Raw genomic sequence first — 18,452 nt, forward strand, 5'->3', positions numbered from 1 at the left:
GGAGTCTGCAACACGTTGAATTTCTTTCTCACTCAAATATGTCTAGGACCAGTCTGGAAACACACAGCCACATCCTGGAGTGACTAGTCCTTGCTAAAACTTCAATTCTATGTTAAATGCGTGGACTGGCTCAAAAGGCAGCCGGTTATACACGCTTACAATAAGCCTTCTTGAAGAATAAGCCTTCTTGACCAATAACCAGTGAGGTACAATCAACTGTGGATCTCCAGCTAAAACCTAACTCCTTTGTCACCTTCCTTGTCACCCTGAATAATGTAGGATTTCCAACATGTGACTTGGAAAACTCCTTACTAGTGGCTGGGGTTGGTGGGGGGTGGTAGAAATGGAGCATGTGTGCACATGTGTGTGTGTAAAACAGCAAGCAACATATTTTTAGGAATAGGGCACTTGCATCTCAATAATGCATTCTCATACCACTTTTCTGATGTATTTGCATAATTTCACTTACATGTGCAGTGTTACTCAATTGTATACCTCATTAACATGTTATGATAGTCTTCCTGAGAGGTAGGCATGCACATCTCAGCCATTGGAAGGGGATAAGGAGGAGATGAGGGCACCTTCTCCCTCTCACGTAGGGACAGTGGCATTGTTTGTGAGGTTTCTCTCCTTCCTGCTCTACTCTTTTTCACCTGTAGCCCATGTAGGAGTGATTCCAAGCTCTCTGAAAGAGCAGTGAGTCTGTGTATATGTTACATGCACATAAATTTACATGTAGAGTTCCTCAAAGCAGAATAGTTCCACGGTGCTCTTGTAAGCCTCCATGGAACCAAAGTGCATCATCCTTCTTTCCTCCATCACCTTCAAGGCAGGAGGAGGACACTGAGCAGCCTCAGGGATGGATGGATGACTGGAGGAGATGATTCAAAAAACAGACTCGAAAGAGGGCAGTGGCACATGATAGGTGGTCCTCAAGCTTGATTACCTGGAGGACCAGGTAATCAGAAGGTGGCCCAAAGCATGAGGCCCCTGTCTTACGTTCCCCATAGCCTCCAAGTGTTTGATGCTATAGCATTGTGCCCAGAGATGACTCCAGTGATCTTAACATTGAACTTGAGCCTGAAGCAGAATAGAAATTGGAATCTCTGACATCATTGTCTCTGTGATCCTTGTGAGCAAACTACCTCTTTCTCTGCATGTGGCTCCTCTGAGATCCAGGCTTCCCTGGAGTCCATGAGGTGCAGAGCACCTCCGTGACCACGAAGAACAGATGAACTCTTTTCCACACTCTAGTGGAAGGCTCTCTGTTCAGTCTTCATTTGGGTGAGTATTTTTCTTCAGTAAGTACAGTCAGATCTTCTTGAATCATAACTTAACATTTTTGTAATAATGCCAGGAATTAATCACTTTCTGTTGCTCACATCTTGATTATACATTCTTTCTTCAGAACACTGTAAGGTATCTGATCTTAAATAACAAGGTTTTGGAATTTACAAAACATTTGTTTCATTCTTTTCTCACTCAAAAATAGAGAGGCCTGATTCTTGCGTTGGCCGCATAAAGAGGCTAGCACCACAGTCTTAAAGGTACAGGTGGGAGGAAAGCAAAACTGCATCCCACCCACAGATCTGGATTTTTATTCATCCCAGCTTCCATTCCAGTAGAGGGGGCAATGGTGTCCAAGTCCCTGGAGACTAGCAGAAGACCATGGTAGGTAGATGCCAGGGCTGCATCACCACCATATCAATGGTGGGATCACCATGAGCACCTGGCAGTCAGGCTTCCCATCCCAAATGCTCTAGGACATAGGGATCCATGTATGGCCAGGGAATTCCTGGGCTTGAGCTTCTGGCACCACTGCCCATTGCATCCTAGGGTGATTATTTCCCAGTTCTCCCTAGTCATCAGCCCCAGGAATGTCTGCAGAGGAATAAACTCCTGGCCTTGGAACAGCATGGTCTCCCAGTCTTGTAAAGAGGACAAAGTTGGAAGGACTACAAGCTTCCCAGCTGTGAGATTCTAGACACACCTGTCACATCTCCTGCCACTTCTCCACCCCTTTCTCTATCAATGGCTCACAACGTTTTATGAACATGCCCTGTGGAAATTTTGGCCTAGCACAAATACAAACACAAATACTGACCATATATTGTAAACACCAGAATAATAGTTTCAGAAAACATTCCTTACCTTTTTTTTTTTTTTTTTTTGGTGGGGGGTTGGGAGATGGCATCTCACTCTGTCTCTAGGCTGGAGTGCAGTGGCACGATCTCGGCTCACTGCAACCTCCACCTCCTGGGTTCAAGCGATTCTCCTGCCTCAGCCTCTTGAGTAGCTGGGATTACAGGCATGCATCACCACCCCCAGCTGATTTTTTTATTTTTAGTAGAGACGGGGTTTCACCATGTTGGTCAGGCTGGTCTCGAACTCCAGACCTCGTGATCCGCCCACCTTGGCCTCCCAAAGGGCTGGGATTATGGGTGTGAGCCACTGTGCCTGGCCCATTCCTAACCTTTTTATAGTAACGTACCCTGATATTTTTTTTTTCTTTTTTTCTGTTTTCCTTTGATTCTTGCCATGGCCCACAAAACTGACTTCATGACCTAGAAATGATCACAACCTACAGTTTTAAATGTAGTGCCTTATGGGATGTGGCTTACTTGCACATTAGAAAACATTTAAATAATATTAATAATAAGAGCTGTGATTTATGTAGCACCTACCACATATCAGGTACTGGGCTAGGTGCTTTACACAACTCCTCTCATCTTTACAATATCTTTGAAAGGTAGGTGTAATTATACCCATTTTATTTTATTTTATTTATGTTTATTTTTATTTTTTTGAGACAGAGTCTCGCTCTGTCGCCCAGGTTGGAGTGCAGTGGCGCAATCTCTGCTCACTGCAAGCTCCACCTCCTGGGTTCACGCCTTCTCCTGCCTCAGCCTCCTGAGTAGCTGGGACTACAGGCGCCCACCACCACACCTGGCTAATTTGTTGTATTTTTAGTAGAGATGGGGTTTCACCATATTAGCCAGGATGGTCTCGATCTCCTGACCTTGTGATCTGCCCGCCTCAGCTTCCCAAAGTGCTGGGATTACAGGCGTGAGCCACCGTGCCTGGCCCTACCCATTTTATAGATGAGATATTCAAGTTTATATAATATAACAATACTTAGATTTTATAATGTAGTACAAATTTTTAAAATATTTCTATTTACAAAAAATGAGTGGGGTTATATACGTGTGTATGTATAAAGATTATATGCGTGTGTGTATATATATGTGTATATATATATATGTGTGTGTGTGCGTGTATATATATATATATATATAATTTTTTTTCCTGTAAGATAGTGAATGGATTCAGAAGAAGGTAGATTGATTGGCATGGGCAGGAGAGGGCCTCAGGAGAAAAATAATCCAATGAATTTTGTGTAATAACTTATGAAATGATTTTAAGGCTTGGGGAAGTACAGCTATAAAAGAAAAGCCTGTCATGTGTAAAACAGTACAATTTTTGGTAAGGTTAATTTTTTTCTGGAGAAAAAATTTAAAATATTTGTTTTTGTCTCTCTCATAAGATTTCACAAACTATCTTCTATCTTTTGTATGGAAGTGAGTGTGCTGCCTAAACTTGTGTCAACCTACTATCAACAAACCAGGTAAAAATGGAAAAAGGCATCAGAGAGTCATGTTGTTTGATCAACTGGTCTCTAAACACTTCGTTAGGTTGACTATCCTCAACAGGAAATGATTCAAAGGTAGCAACATTGACTGCTTTTGTTTTTGTTCTATTTTGTTATTTAATCTACATGACATCATTGGTGCTAAAGAGTAAATCCCTGGTAATTTGTAAAAGTATTCTGTCCCTCTGGCCACTACAATAATCCCAGGTCCAAAAGCTAGGTTGTGGGGTCACAGAAGGAAGCTGCTCCCTCACTGATGTCCCTAGTGTCTCGCTGGCTCCTGCCTAGAATTCTGTATTTCTGTGCTAGGTTAGATGCTGTCAAATGTGTTGCTTTTTGCCAGCCCAGATACTTGGCATCTATCTACACTGTAAGATTATTATGCTTTCTAGTTCCATAAAAAAGCCAGCAATTTGCCTGCATCGTTCTCTACACCCTAGAATAAGCCTTCTTGACCAATAATCAGTGAGGTACAATCAACTGTGGATCTCCAGCTAAAACCTAACTCCTTTGTCACCTTCCTTGGTTGATGGAGCTTCCCTTCCTCCCAATCAGAGCCTTGCAATGATAACCAAACTCTACATATCCAATGACAGTCATAAGTCATCAAAAAAATCGGAAGTTATTCACTTTATACAATCTGCTGACCAAAAGCCACGATATCAAATCAGCAGAAATTTTTGATCATTTTCCTCTGCCTTTTTTGAGAAAAAAATAAGTGGGGTGGAAGGAAACCACTTATAATTGAATAGGAAAGAAGTTACATGCTTTTAGGGAACTTTCAACCCTTAATGTGACTTTTGGGAATAACCAAACCATAAAGGCCAATTAAGTTCCAAATGTCTGTGGGGTGTGTCCTGTAACGAGTCAAGAGGTAAATGTCCTGACAGAAGAGCAATACAAAAGAAGAAGCCCCCTACCCTACAGAAATAAAATGCTCTCCAGAAGAGAGTGGTAAAGATTCTTCTTAGAAAAATGGGACCAGCATGGATGCAAGTAAATTGTTGGACATAATGATCTTAATAAAGACACATCCATACAAGAACTTACAAGGAGTTCCCCAAATAATAATTACAGGGAGTAAATAGATATCCTATAGCACATCATTAGCAATATTTTTCTAAAAGTCTAATTGTTATTTGTCTAGAATTCCTGCAGTTGTGATAGTGTGGTGATGTGTAGGAGCACACATGTGCTTATTCATCTCAAATTTGCTAGTTCTCTCTCAAGAATAACTTAGAATGGCAGCAATCAGAAAGTTAAAGGATTCTGGACACGTCTTTAATTTTACTTTTTTTGAGCCTCCCTGGAATTATTTTTAAAGAAGGAATGAATCCTTAAATATTCTTTTAAAAATTATTAGTTGTTATGGATACATACTAGTTGTGCATATTTATTGGGTACATGTAATATTTTGACATAAGCATGTAATATTTAATGATCAAATTAGGATAATTGGGGTATTCATGACCTCAAGCATATATTATTTGTGTTAGGAACATCCCAATTACACTTTTTTAGTTATTTTGAAATATATAATAAATTATTCTTAACCATAATTGCCCTATTGTGCCCCCACATGCTAGATCTTATTCCTTCTACCTTTATTTTTGTACCCGTTAATGATTCCCTCTTTATCCCCCCTCCTCACTACGCTTCCAAGCCTCTGGTAACCATCATTCTACTCTCTCTCCCCGTGACTTCAAGTTTTTATTTTTAGCTCCCATATATTAGTGAGAACATGCAATATTTGTCTTTCTGTGCCTGGCTTATGTCACTTAACATAATGAAATCCTATCATTTGCAGCAACATGGATGGAACTAGGGGACCTTATGTAAAATATTTTTATTTGTTTATTATACTGACTTCCTTAAATTAAAAAAATGCTTTTAATTTTTTTACCTAGTAAATCACAGTCTACTGATGGATTACTGTATTAGTCTGTTCTCATACCACTATCAACAAATACCTGAGAACGGGCAATTTATTAAAAAAAAGAAGTTTAATTGACTCAAGATTCTGCAGGCTGTTTAGGAAGCATGGCAGCTTCAGCTTCTGGGGAGGCATCAGGAAACTTACAATCATGGTGTAAGGTGAAGGGGAAGGTGGCATGTCTTATATGGCAGGAGCGGGAGGAAGAGGAGTGGAGGAGGTCCTACAAAATTTTCAACAACCAGATCTCATAAGAACGGTATCAAGAGAACTACAATAGCGGAATGGTGCTAAACCATTAGCAATTGTCCCCATGTTCCAATTACCTCCCACCAGGCTCCACCTCCAGCACTGGGGATTACAATTCAACATGAGATTTGGGTGGGGACACAGATCATCCAAACCATATCAGCCACAATGCCAGGGGTTAATCCTCTTGTTCCCTTTTCTTGGCCTATGGGAATTCCCTTCTTCTCCATCAGGAACTTAAAATGAAAAAACTTCTTCCACTTCTTCTATGACAATTATGACACCAAGTAAATAATAAGTCATCAAGTACAAAAAGAGCTGAAATTCCGAAAAAATGTTAAGAGGATATTAAGCTTCCGTAAGGCCATCTACTCTTGTCAACCTGTGATTAAATAAAATAAATGGTGGCCCTCAACTCCCTGGGACAAAAGATATTTAAAGATAGCTTAGAAATGCTACCCAGACTGGGTGCAATAGCTCACATTTGTAATCCCAATGACTTAGGACGTCAAGGTGAGAAGACTGCTTGAGGCCAGTTCAAGACCACCCTAGACAACATAGTGAGACCCCATTCCACTCCTCAAAAATAATTTTTTTTTTTAAGATGGAGCCTCACTCTGTCACCCAGGCTGGAGTGCAGTGGCGAGATCTCAGCTCCCTGCAACCTCCACCTCCCGGGTTCAAGCGATTCTTGTGCCTCAGCCTCCCGAGTAGCTGGGACTACAGGCATGTGCCACCATGCCTGGCTAATTTTTTGTATTTTTAGTAGAGATGAGGTTTCACTGTGTTAGCCAGGATGGTATCAATCTCCTGACCTCGTGATCCACCTGCCTCAGCTTCCCAAAGTGCTGGGATTACAGGCATGAACCACCGCGCCTGGCCAAAATAAATTTTTAAAAAGAAATGCTATCCAAAGCATGTAGACAATGAGCATTAGGGTTAAATACTCATAGAGGATGGACTCCAGTTTTGATTGGCAAGCCATACCTACACTGACTCTCCCAAAGGATGACTCATTGAAGGTAAAATCTGGATGTTTTCTTGCCAGTGATGGTCTGGAATGGTCCAGAAATTGCCCATCAAAACTCACTTAGGCTCTACATATCTTTGGGCCATTTTTTAAAACTTAAAGGGAAGTGTTGTCTTTATTATCTGGATTTTAAGTTCTAAAAGTTAACTCTAGCCATGTGCACATTTTGTCACGTTTCTCATCAACTCCCTCAGGAAAAGTTACATTTTAAGATGGTTGCATGTAGCATGACATCATCCAAAATAAGCCGAAGCAGATTTTCTGAACATGCTGCACATGACAACAAACGCTACAAGCTGACTGGTGTCCAACATGGAAAATACTTCAAACATTTGAGAAAAGACATTAAAATTAAAGAAAACAAAAAGCCGGGGTTATTTTCACAGGAAACAAAGAGCACTTACCAAAATCACCATCTTTTGCTTTGCCTTCAGCATTGCTAGGTTTTCAGTCTGTTATTTTGGTCATACTGTCTGTATTTTAGACACAGGATATAAGACAGCCAAAGGCAATATTCCTTACATTACTCATGCAAAGTCTTGTGATGAGCAGCGGCGGAAGTCATGGGATAAACAAAAACAAATCCATGACCCTCAAAACCATGGATTTTAATTATTTCACACAAGTAAAACGTTCCAAACGTGTATGCTGCTATTTCAGTGGACAACAGTACTTGGAACTAAAAGCATTTCTTCCATATGAGAAGTATGGGAAATGTAAATATCCTGGTTTCATTTTCTCCTGATCCTGGGGGATGTTTGGGGGCTAACAGAAATCTTTAGATTGGAAATTCACAAGTGCGAGGTAGATACAATGAGTCTTTCTTTAGTCCATTCTCTCACTGGCTTCACCACTTTGGGCCTCAGTTTCCTTATCTATAATTGAGTGCTGTGAAAAAGACATTATCTAAGATCGTTTTTGCTGTAAATTTTGGGAGTGTATGATCCTTTCAGAACTTCCTCATGAATTCTGTATGTGACAAACTTCATCTCGCTAAAAGAAGTGCGAGTTTAATTTACTCACTATGCTGTTTGCCTAAGTGTATTAACCTCTGTGCCATGATCTTAGTATTTCCACATTGTAGATGATTAGTCCAGGGATATCATCCAGCCAAATTCCCTGTTTCTATAGAAGGCAACACTGGCAGTATTTGCAGTCTCTCAGGTTTGCATTAACATTTCTTAAAAATGGAGCTGGTATTAGATATTTCACAATCCAATTAAAAAGAATGAGATAATTTTTACAAGTTGTATATCTTCTGCAATTTACATCTCTAAGTGACTGAGCAGTGACTAATGTGAAGGCAAATATTATTTCATTACCTCAGTTTACTTGTTCCACACCTCCAAGATATAAATGACTGATAATGCTTATGAGTTGGTGTTAGTACATTATAGCCCTAAATATCCTCTCAGTGTTTTTTTGTTTGTTTTTTTGAGACGGAGTCTCAGTCTGTCGCCCAGGCGACAGTGCAGTGCAGTGGCGAGTGCAGTGGTGCGATCTCGGCTCACTGCAAGCTCCGCCTCCCGGGTTCACGCCATTCCCCTGCCTCAACCTCCCGAGTAGCTGGGACTACAGGGGCCCGCCACCACGCCCGGCTAATTTTTTGCAGTTTTTAGTAGAGACGGTGTTTCACCGTGTTAGGATGGTCTCGATCTCCTGATCGCGGGATCCACCCGCCTCAGCTGGGATTACAGGCACAAGCCACCATGCCCGGCCCCTCTCAGTGTTTTAAAGCACATCTTCCTAAGTAAACTCGTTTGGTTTAAGGCTTATGTTTAAGGAAGTGAACTTTGTTTTGTTTCTTTTAAATCCCTTAGTCACTTTGTATGTGTTTATGAATGTTAGGGAAAGAATGAGCAGGAAGAAGCCTTATTAACTTAAAGAAAAGTTAGGGCAATGACGTTGAATAAAGAAGAAACATTGTTTTTTGTTTTGTTTTCTCTTAAGGCTCGCTATGTTGCCCCTGCTGGACTCCAGAGCTCAAGGGATCTTCCTGCCTCAATCCCCTGAATAGCCGGGGCTATAGAAAAAACAAATTTGTCATTGTTTGAGGCAAAGCCCTACACATATATTCCATATAATTTCCATTTTTAATTTACTCCACTCAAGCAGCTAATTTTCCAAGTCAGCTTATGTCTACAGAAATAGGCAAGAAATTGAGACTTCCAGTTAAATATGGAGAGATATACTTTTATCTCAACCCTCTCCAAAAGCCTTACTAAAGAGACAGTAAAACTAACAAAGGCATAAACAGTGCTGGGCTGGAGATAGCACTTACCTGCTACCGAGATATAACTGATAAGTATTCAGGACTCTTGCAAGCCTGTTAAATTACTGGTAGCTTGAAGACAGTCATAGTAAGAGCATCTACACCACTAGAAATTGGCAAATGCTATAAATCAGAGTTTTCCCCTTTTTCTTTTTTTCCTTAGAGAGTCATTTATTTGCACTGAAAAAGCCCCTAAGAAAAATGGCCATCAGAGACACCAGGCAGGTAAAGACAGCAGATGGGCATTATCAGCATGAGTTCAGAAGCTAGGAAGCAGATATTTAAGTGGTAACTGATTTATCAGACTAAAGGAAACAAGGGAAGCTTTCAAAGGGGGAAGGTCTATTCCTCACTACCACAACCAAACAAACAAACAAAAAGTTGTTCAATGCAGAAAACCCTGGAAAAACTTATGAGTTTGAGACCTTAGTACCTGTGAAAGTAGAAGGGCAAGGTGGTATGTCTGGAATTGGTGGGTTCTTGGTCTCACTGACCTCAAGAATAAGAAGCGGACCCTCGCGGTGAGTGTTACAGTTCTTAAAGGTGGCGTGTCTGGAGTTTGCTCCTTCTGATGTTTGGATGTGTTCGGAGTTTCTTCCTTCTGGTAGGTTCGTGGTCTCCCTGGCTCAGGAGTGAAGCTGCAGACCTTCGCGGTGAGTGTTACAGCTCTTAAGGAGGCGCGTCTGGAGTTGTTAGTTTCTCCCGGTGGGTTCGTGGTCTCCCTGGGTTCAGGAGTGAAGCTGCAGACCTTCGCTGTAAGTGTTACAGCTCATAAAGTCAGTGTGGACCCAAAGAGCGAACAATAGCAAGATTTATTGCAAAGGGCGAAAAAACAAAGCTTCCACGGTATAGAAAGGAACTCCAATGGGTTGCCACTGCTGGCTGGGGGCAGCCTGCGTTTATTCTCTTATCTGACCCCACCCACACCCTGCAGATTGGTCCATTTTACAGAGAGCTGATTGGTCTGTTTTACAGAGAGCTGATTGGTCCGTTTTGACAGGGTGTTGATTGATGCGTTTACAATCCCTGAGCTAGACACAAAAGTTCTCCAGGTCCCCACTAGATTAGCTAGATACAGAGTGTCCATTGGTGTATTTACAAACTCTGAGCTAGACACAGAGTGCTGATTGGTGCATTTACAAACCTTGAGCTAGATAGAGTGCCTATTCGTGCATTCACAATCCCTTGGCTAGACATAAAAGTTCTCCAAGTCCCCACCAGTTTAACTAGATACAGAGTGCCCATTGGTAAATCCACAAACCCTGAGCTAGACACAGAGTGCTGATTGGTGTGTTTACAAACCTTGAGCTAGATACAGAGTGCCGATTGGTGTATTTACAATCCCTCAGCTAGACATAAAAGTTCTCCATAAAGGTTCTCCAAGTCCCCACTAGACTCAGGAGCCCAGCTGGCTTCACCCAGTGGATCTCGCATAGGGGCTGCAGGTGGAGCTGCCTGCCAGTCCCATGCCATGGTCCTGCACTCCTCAGCCCTTGGGCAGTTGATGGGACTGGGCGCCCTGGAGCAGGGAGCAGTGCTCGTTGGGGAGGCTTGGGCCCGCAGGAGCCCATGGCAGGTGGGGGCGGGGGTGGGGTGGGGGGGTGGGGCGTGACTCAGGCATGGCGGGCTGCAGGTCCCAAGCCCTGCCCTGCAGGGCGGCAGCTAAGGCCCGGCGAGAAATCTAGCGCAGCAACAGTGGGCCGGCACTGCTGGTGGACCCGGCGCACCCTCTGCAGCTGCTGGCCCAGGTGCTAAGCCCCTCACTGCTAGGGGCCGGCTGGCCACTCCAACTGTGGGGCCCACCAAGCCCACGCCCACCCAGAATTCTAGCTGGCGCACAAGCACCTCGGGCAGCCCGGGTTCCCGCCTGTGCCTCTCCCTCCACACCTCCCCGCAGGCTGAGGGAGCCGGCTCCAGCCTCAGCCATCCCAAGAAGGGGCTCCCACAGTGCAGCCGCAGGCTGAAGGGCTCCTCAAGCGCAGCCAGAGTGGGCACTGAGGCCGAGGAGGTGCCAAGAGCAGGTGCCAAGAGCGAGCGAGGGCTGCGAGGGCTGCGAGGGCTGCCAGCACGCTGTCACTTCTCAGTGGGACTGAAAGCAAGAAGAAAGGTTGAAAGTCTATTAAAGAAGAAATTGGATCCTTAGAACCCCTCAACTACCACACCCAGTCAGGTGATCATTCCTCCCATAATCTGCAGATAAGGGAGTTTAATAAGATAGGCTGTAAAGGGTGGTATGCCAGGGTTACTGAGGGTTAGTTAGTCTGACATGCTGTACTGAAAACGGGAGTTAAGTGAAGATTAACATACTGAATGGAGAGACCCAAACTTTCTTCTTTCAAGGTTGGCAACGAGGTTCATAATCTCCAGGTATGAAATTGAAGAACTAGGCCGGGTGTGGTGGCTTGCGCCTGTAATCCCAGCACTTTGGGAGGCCGAGGTGGGTGGATCATGTGGTCAGGAGATGGAGACCATCCTGGCCAACATGGGGAAACCCCATCTCTTCTAAAAATACAAAAATTAGACGGGCGTGGTGGCACATGCCTGTAGTCCCAGCTGCTCAGGAGGCTGAGGTGGGAGAATTGCTTGAACCCCAGAGGCAGAGGTTGCAGTGATCTGAGATCATGCCACTGCACTCCAGCTTGGCAACAGAGTGAGACTCTGTCTAAAAAAAAAAAGAAGAAAAGAAATTGAAGAACTAAAATCTGAGGAACTACCCTAAGGTGTGGAGAGTGGTTGGAGTGCTAACAGTTGGGGATCTCCCCCAAACAGCCTGGTCCCCACCAGATTACCCTGTGGTTCAGCCCAACTACCCTCACCCATGTGAAAACCGAAGTTTCTAGTCAGCAACTTATTTTTAAAAACTTTGCCTTTAAGGCCGGGCGCCGTGGCTCAGGCCTGTAATCCCAACACTTTGGGAGGCCGAGGCGGGTGGATCGTGAGGTCAGGAGATTGAGACCATCCTGGATAACATGGTAAAACTTCATCTCTACTAAAAATACAAAAAAAAATTAGCCGGGCATGGTGGCGGGCCCTTGTAGTCCCAGCTACCTGGGAGGCTGAGGCAGGAGAATGGTGTGAACCCAGGAGGCGGAGCTTGCAGTGAGCCGAGATGGCGCCACTACACTCCAGCCTGGGCGACAGAGCGAGACTCTGTCTCAAAAAAAAAAAAAAAAAAAAGGACAAACAAACAAAAACAAGTTTGCATTTAAAATGTCAGCTGACAACCAAATCAATAGATATTACAGAAAAAACTTACATAAAGGGCAATGCCATAAACAAACAAACAAAAGAATCTGGAGAAAATAAAGACAATTTAGAGGGTAGGAAAATATGTAAAAAGTAATATTTAAAAGAAACAAGAGCAGCAGGCTATGAAAAGGATCATACGGAGAAAAATCTTTGTAATTAAAAATATGTTAACTTATCTTAAAAAGTTAACAGGAAACTGGAAATATAAAAAAGTTCAGGATAAACTTTACAATGTAGGACAAGATAAAACAGGAAAATCATAGATAAAATTTAAGAAAGATAAAGAATAAAGTATAATAATGTGAGTTATAAGAAGAGAGAATTAAATAAAATTGAAAAAAAAATTGTCAAGCAAATAATACAGAAATGTTTCCCAGAATGGAAATGAATAAATTTTCAGATTGATCAGTTCAGATTTTCAGAAAAATGAACTTTGAATACTCAACTAAAGGCACATGTATATAAAATGCTAAAATGCCAGGAATAGAAGGGTCACTTGAAAAGATTGAAATTAGAAAAGATTTCTAAGGTCAGAAAGCAACCTTAGAAAGTAGAAAATAATGAACAAATTGCTTTGAAAACCTGAGAGAAAATTATTCCAGCCTAGAATTCCATGCCAAGAAATTTTAAAAGACAAATATGAGGGTAGAAAATAGTGAACGAGGCTGGGCGCAGTGGCTCACGCCTGTAATCCCAGCACTTTGGGAGGCCGAGCTGGGTGGATCAAGAGGTCAACAGATTGAAGCCATCCTGGCCAACATGGTAAAACCCCGTCTCTACTAAAAATACAAAAAATTAGCTGGGCATTGTGGCAGGCGCCTGTAGTCCCAGCTCCTCAGGAGGCTGGGGCAGGAGAATCACTTGAATCTGGGAGGCGGAGGCTGCAGTGAGCTAAGATCGTGCCACTTCATTCCAGCCTGGCAACAGAGCGACACTCCATCTCAAAAAAATAAATAAATAAAATAAAAATAAATAAATAAATAAAAGAAAATAGTTAACTGCAGGTAGAAAAATAAGTATTTTCAATTGCAAGATCTCAAAAAATACTTCCACATACCATGTTTTAAGAGCTATTGGAGGATGTGATTAAGCAACATGAGGGAATAACCCAAAACAGAAGTAGCTAGAGGATACAGGAAACAAGCGTTGAGAAACAGAGAAGAAAGGAAATTCCCAGGATATTGATGAAGAAAAGTTCTAGAACATCAGCTGCCTGTGGTCTGAGAGAAACCAGTCCAGACTGGTGAGGAGGTTGGAGGGCTCCAGATGGAATAACCAATATGTTGGAATACCTAGGACAGTTTTGGCAGAAAGTTTAGGGATGAATTAGCAATTGGTACATTAAAAAGTAAGAAAAAAAAAGAGGTAATACTTAACTCCAGGGAAAGCAAGTTATACAAAAAGAAGCATAATTATAAGTAACATCTGTGACTAGTATTTCCATTATATTAACAATTTTGTTTCAGGGTAAGGTAAGTGCATGTGATTTTTTGGTGAGGTGAGAAATAGCATATAGGTTGAGAAAGCTAAATTTTTAACTTTCCCAATAGCAGAGCAAGAGATAACATCTACAACTGGCTTGCTTTTAAAATAATGTACATGTATTACTCTGATTAAAAGAAAAAAACGAAGGCATATTTTTTAAAAAAGAAAAGCAATTACTTGGAAAACTTTAAGCCAAATTCCATCACTTTTGTACCATAACACTTTGACACCATTATTTGAACAATTTAGACATTTTTAAAAGTTGAAAATCATGACTTGGATTTTATTCCAGGCTAAAAGATTTGACTAGATGTTACTTCCAAAGTGGTCAGGCCAATTCTCAACTTACTATGACCCTCCGAGTAGCAAGATTAGTATTTCCAAAGTCTCTGAGATTAGAATTCTATGCAATTGATTTGTTGTACACAAACACGTCTGTACTCCCCCACTGTATTAGTATGCTAACTTTAGAACTTGGAACTCCCAGGAAAATAGTCTAGAATGTATCGTTTTCCTTTTACCTGTACTGTTGGTCTGTCTCATATTATCTAACGGCATTTTTATTTTCTAGTGAATATATATTTCTAAATATCTATGAAAGATTAAAATTTGAAGGAAAAATTTCAGAGAATTCAAATCCTTCAGGTCAACTGTTTGCTTAAATCAGTTTTTCCAAGAACTGCTAAGTCAAGTTTAATTCTTTCTTAAATATTATTACATATCCCTATCCCCTCATGTCCGTGCCAATGAACCAGCTGTTTTTGAGACGGCAAGAATTTTATCTCTAGATTTTATCTGAACAAGTTTTCCAAAAGAGATAGATCATTGTAGAATGAAGCATACCTGCTGGTGATCTCTTCATTTCTAAGAGAAGAATTAGAAATATTTTTTTGTGTGTGAATAAACAGTGGCTGACAAGACCTACATCGTTGCTGAAATCCATTGTTTCAAATATCAGAGCAAGGCCTTATGGGTTTCCTTTCTGGAGGCACAGTACTGCCAGTATCATTTCTTTCTTGAGCACTAAGAAAGTCAATTTTCTTGACTCTTAGAGCAATAATTTTGGAGGATTGTGAACCTTTTACGAATGTGACGAGAAAAAATAGTAGGTACAAATACAACAATAAAACTTTGGAGGATTTCCAGGCTTTGGACAGTACCTTGAATACAGCATGCATTTTTAAATATGTACAGACCAATTGTCACAAAAAGAGAGAGACAGAAGAGGTTGTTTCTGAAATTCAGTTTTAAGAACATACCTATATTTTTATAAAACTGAAATAAAGGGCCTGGCATGGTGGCTCACACCTGTAATCCCAGCACTTTGGGAGGCCAAGGCGGGTGTATCATCTGAGGTCAGGAGTTTGAGACCAGCTTGACCAACATGGAGAAACCCCGTCTCTACTAAAATACAAAAAATTAGCCGGGCATGGTGGCACACGCCTGTAGTCCCAGCCACTCGGGAGGCTGAGGCAGGAGAATCACTTGAACCCGGGAGGCAGAGGTTGCAGTGAGCCGACATCTTGCCACTGCACCAGCCTGGTGACAGAGCAAGACTCCATCTCAAAAAAAAAAAAAAAAAAAAACCTCACTCTCAAATAAAGACACATACATACATTTGTTTTATTTATTTATTTATTTATTTATTTAGATACAGCATCTCTCTCTATCGCCCAGGCTGGAGTACAGTGGCATGATCATAGCTCACTGCAGCCTCCATCTCCTGGGTCTGAGAGATCTTCCTGCCTCAGTTGCCTGAGTAGATGGGTCTGCAGGGGCATCTGACCACACGTGGATAATTGTTAATTTTTTTGTACAGACAGAGTCTTACTATGTTGCCCAGACTGATCTCAAAGTCCTGGCCTCAACATATATTTAATATTTTAGGAAACCTTTTCATTTTAAGTGAGTTCTTTTTTGAAATACAGATAGTTAATTTGTCTTGTTTTGAAATTTTGTAGAATAAAATATTTTTTTAAAAAGTATACACACACTTTAACCATATATGGAGTGATTTATTTTTTTATATTTATTTATTTATTTTTAATTAATTAATTTATTTATTTATTATTATACTTTAGGTTTTAGGGTACATGTGCACAATGTGCAGGTTAGTTACATATGTATACATGTGCCATGCTGGTGCGCTGCACCCACTAACTTGTCATCTAGCATTAGGTATATCTCCCAATGCTATCCCTGCCCCCTCCCCTCACCCCACAACAGTCCCCAGAGTGTGATGTTCCCCTTCCTGTGTCCATGTGTTCTGATTGTTCAATTCCCACCTATGAGTGAGAATATGCGGTTTTTGGTTTTTTGTTCTTGCGATAGTTTACTGAGAATGATGATTTCCAATTTCATCCACCAAATGTCCAACAATGATAGACTGGAATGATTTATTAAAAGGAAAAACCCAGTTTAGAAATTATGATTTTCAAGCTCCAATGGGTAGAAATACACAACACCTCTAAAATGGCATCAGTTTTCATGAAGGGGAAAAGTGATAAATGATTTCAATAACTCTTAGTCTATTCTTTGAATATTTCATGAGAAAAGGTAAATGAAGGTTGGGAAGAAATTGTCCTTATGAGTCCAGAAGGGTATTGACAAATACTTATTTTGTATTTGATTTCTTTTGTTCTATTTCCTAATTTTATAAAACCATCTGGAAGAGTGCTGCTAAGGTAAACTGAAGAGTTCTAATGATCTATGTTGTAGTTTAGATATCTTAATAGTCACCATAGTTGTAACTTAAACCAACTGAATTTTAGCTTGAATTTCATGCCTTTTGTTCTTATATTTCACTAAATATCTTTAGTTTTTTTAAATGTAAAATTCCTTATATCTTTCTATGTTTGAGTTCCTCTCATTCTAGATTATTTAATTTTCCCCTTTTATATAGTGTAGTTCATTTCAGAAATGAGATTTTTTTCTTTTTTTTTTTTTTCTTTTGAGATAGAGTCAAGCTCTGTTGCCCAGGGTGGAGGGCAGTGGCTCCATCTCGGCTCACTGCAAGCTCCACCTCCTGGGTTCAGGCCATTCTCTTGCCTCCGCCTCCCGACTAGCTGGGACTACAGGCGCCCGCCACCACGCCTGGCTAATTCTTTGTATTTTTAGTAGAGACGGGGTTTCACTGTGTTAGCCAGGATGGTCTCCATCTCCTGACCTCATGATCCGCCCACCTCAGCCTCCCAAAGTGCTGGGATTACAGGCGTGAGCCACTGCACCTGGCCTTGAGACTTTTTCTTAATATTTGTCTGATTTTCAGTATCCAACAGGTGCTAAAATTGCAAATTTGATCAAGAGAATAAGTGCTGTAGTATAAGGGGAAGTGTGTTTAGTATAAAATAATAACATCTTCAAAATAAGTCTATTTTATGACTATTAGTAAAGCTACCCTGATGTTATTCTCTATAAAAATATCTTTTTCATTTTTAACCAAAGTTTACTTCATTTATTTTATTATAAAATAAAATAATCAATCATACTAAGAAAAACATGTAAAGAGTATTGTTAGCCCACATAAAAGGAATGAGCAGGAAATAAATGCAAGCAATGATAGATACCAAATTTAAAATGGTGATTCTTGGCAGGGAAGTAAGTTGGTATAATTGGAAAAAAGTACACAGGGCCTTCAATTATTTAGACAAAATGTTATTTCTTAAGTTAGTTCTCTTTGCAATACTGCATTTTGTATATATCCTAATATTGCACAAACTTGTAAACACACACACACAGAATCAGCAAAGCATGTGAAATTTAGAGTAGCTCTGATTTTGCCACATTCCTATGGTTAACAAGGAACAAAGCCAGACTTAGCAGTTAAAGACTGTGTAGCTTCATATCTCCTGCATGAGCAGGGGTGGCGCTGTTTGAAGGCAGTAGTAACGTTGCTAAAACCTAAGAGGCCACACCACTCAATATGGGACGGTTTGGACCAGTGGAGAAAGATGGGTTCTCAGTCAGCAAAGTGGAAGCACAAAAGGAGAGTTTATGGAGGTGGGACAGGGAAGTCTGAGTTGCTCTTTCTCTCCCGCTTTACTCTGTCAGGCTTGGATTTCAGAATGGATGAATGCCCTAGGTGGTGAGTGCAACATGTCACCTTCTATGGTAAACCAACCCAAGAGCTACAAAGGAGGGAATTACCTTATGCCATTCCTTTTTTTTTTTTTTTTTAACTTTATGGCAGGAATAATCTCTGTAAACATGTGAGATCCATTACCTAGTTTTATGTTACAGTTTGGGCTTATTTCTTTTTATTACCTAAAAGCCTATAGTAAGGTATTGTTTATTCTCTCACACCCTATGCCTAAAGGTGGGATTGGAGCCAAATCTTAGCATCCCTATATTATTTGAAGACTATTATGTCTCCATCTTGTCTAAATAAAATGGCTAATACGAACCCATTTACAAGAATTAACACAAATATCTTTTTAATAATTGTATTCCTTGAAAGTTGTGGATAAAGGAGATTTTTGTGAATGTAACTTTTTTAAATACACTGCACAATAGCATTATTTAATAAATCAAGGAAGAGTGATCACTATTTGTAAGGTAAATAATCATATCTTAATCTATCTTGTCT

General features: G+C 40.9%; 1 protein-coding gene across 3 annotated transcripts in view; it reads right to left on the reverse strand.

Annotated features, from left to right (window-relative positions):
* The window catches only part of RND3 (Rho family GTPase 3), a 123,794-nt gene that overhangs the window by 65,465 nt on the left and 39,877 nt on the right, over positions 1-18,452 (reverse strand). The window contains exon 1 of one of the 3 annotated variants that reach the window (XM_063647468.1): positions 9,628-10,029. The exons of 1 other annotated variant lie outside the window; for it this stretch is intronic. The gene's annotated coding sequence lies outside the window, so the exon portion shown is untranslated. Of the gene's footprint in view, positions 1-7,265; positions 7,358-9,627; positions 10,030-18,452 lie in introns of those variants that run through there. One more of the 3 variants, XM_054478950.2, reaches the window with a different exon arrangement.

The sequence above is a fragment of the Pongo pygmaeus genome, chromosome 11 (assembly GCF_028885625.2).
Source record: "Pongo pygmaeus isolate AG05252 chromosome 11, NHGRI_mPonPyg2-v2.0_pri, whole genome shotgun sequence".
NCBI classification, from domain to species: domain Eukaryota; kingdom Metazoa; phylum Chordata; class Mammalia; order Primates; family Hominidae; genus Pongo; species Pongo pygmaeus.